Raw genomic sequence first — 365 nt, 5'->3', positions numbered from 1 at the left:
GTCGCTTTTTATAGGGTTAACGCGTATATTTATACCCGTAACTTACTTAGCGGCGAAGCTTTAACGACCGGAAACGGAAAAAAGAGAGAGGGAGTTAAAGGAAATAAAATAAAACGGTTACTTAGTAAAGATATAAGGGATAACGAGGTTTAATTAATTAACGGCTTTATTCCGTAAATAGGCGCTTTTAGTATAAATAACTGGAAAACTATTTTATGGAGATACTAAAATAACATAATAAAAAAGGTCGTTATAGTGTGGAAAACAGTAAATAATAGTAAAATAACAGGAGGCAGGCGTTTAACGGTTATTTTCGGTTGTTTTTCGGTTATTTAATTATGGCGGGGTAGGTTATATGATAAGCC

This window comes from Sodiomyces alkalinus, assembly GCF_003711515.1.
Source record: "Sodiomyces alkalinus F11 unplaced genomic scaffold SODALscaffold_6, whole genome shotgun sequence".
Taxonomy (NCBI): domain Eukaryota; kingdom Fungi; phylum Ascomycota; class Sordariomycetes; order Glomerellales; family Plectosphaerellaceae; genus Sodiomyces; species Sodiomyces alkalinus.
This window is presented reverse-complemented; position numbering follows the sequence as displayed.